The 1,354-nt window shown below is 40.7% G+C and overlaps 1 non-coding gene across 1 annotated transcript; it reads right to left on the reverse strand.

Annotated features, from left to right (window-relative positions):
- Positions 1-667: 667 nt before the first annotated feature.
- LOC112739203 (small nucleolar RNA R71) lies at positions 668-775 on the reverse strand. Its single transcript, XR_003170140.1, has one exon. It is a non-coding gene; the product is annotated as a small nucleolar RNA R71 (small nucleolar RNA).
- Between the last annotated feature and the right edge of the window lie 579 nt (positions 776-1,354).

Below are 1,354 nucleotides of genomic sequence, written 5' to 3' on the forward strand. Positions count from 1 at the left end.
AATTTTAGGCGCCATTGCCGGGGAGTTGCAATAGAGTGCTAAGTTATTGATTGGAATTTATTTATTTGCATTTTATTTTATCTTGCTACTATGAGATGCTTGTTTCTTTCGTTAGATGACGCGTTCACTTCCTGATCCAAGCTTGCCAGTATTCGATCCTGAGATTGAAAAAACTATTTCACGAATAAGGCAAGCTCGGCGTTGGTTAGTCCTCTCTGAGGGCGGATCTGAAATGTCATTTGAGGAAGAAACCAACCCCCGTTCTATTGATTCGGTTGATTTACGTGTAGGTGACATGGCAGCACCTAGAAGAATTACTATCCAGGAGGCTGGAGCCCCTGATTTTACAATGCAACCGTTTCAAGCGCATCACCCAACGCTGGCTACAGACTTTGAAATAAAGACTGCACTGCTCAATTTGATGCCCAAGTTTCATGGCTTACCTGCTCAAGAGCCTATCAAGCACCTGAGAGATTTTCAAGCAGCCTATTCTACTGTCAGGCATGATGGTGTAGATGAAACTTCAATTTTGTTGAAAGCTTTCCCATTTTCTCTTGAGGGAAAGGCAAGAGAGTGGAACTACACTCAACCCGCAGCAACTGTATCCGATTGGGATATACATAAAAGAGAATTTTTGGAAAAGTTCTTTCCAGCTGAAGTTACTGATAAACTGAGGAAAGACATTTCCATGATTGTTCAGGATGAATCCGAGACTCTCTATGAATACTGGGAGCGCTTCAATAATCTTATAGAAGCATGCCCCCACCATATGATTGACAAGATAGTGTTGCTCGGTTACGTCACACAGGGCATGAGGCCCCAAGATAAGACCACATTGAAAAGTGCTAACAATGGGTCTATGAAAAAGTACAAGACCACTGATGAGGCATGGCAATTGATCAGCGACTTAGCTGAATCTACTCAGAATCACAGGCAGAAACAAGGTCGTTCAAAAGCCGTTGCAGAAGTATCCTCTAGCAGAGAGACTAATGCTCTAACTCAGAGTATCTGTGAAATAACCAACTTGCTGAAGCAGATGTAATTGAATCAACAACAAATTCAGTAAGCTCAACCTTCTCCACCACAGCAAAGCCAACAGTTAGTCCCACAGAGAGTTTGCGGAGTCTGTGCTGATTATAGCCATTATATTGATGAATGTCCGTAGCTCCAGCAGGAAGACAACACCGTGGCAGTGATGAGCGGATAATTTATACGCTTTTTGGCATTGTTTTTACATAGTTTTCAGTATGATTTAGTTAGTTTTTAGTATATTTTTATTAGTTTTTAATTAAAAATCACATTTTTAGACTTTACTATGAGTTGTGTGTTTTTCTATGATTTCAGGTATTTTCTG

Source organism: Arachis hypogaea, chromosome 13 (assembly GCF_003086295.3).
Source record: "Arachis hypogaea cultivar Tifrunner chromosome 13, arahy.Tifrunner.gnm2.J5K5, whole genome shotgun sequence".
Taxonomy (NCBI): Eukaryota; Viridiplantae; Streptophyta; class Magnoliopsida; order Fabales; family Fabaceae; genus Arachis; species Arachis hypogaea.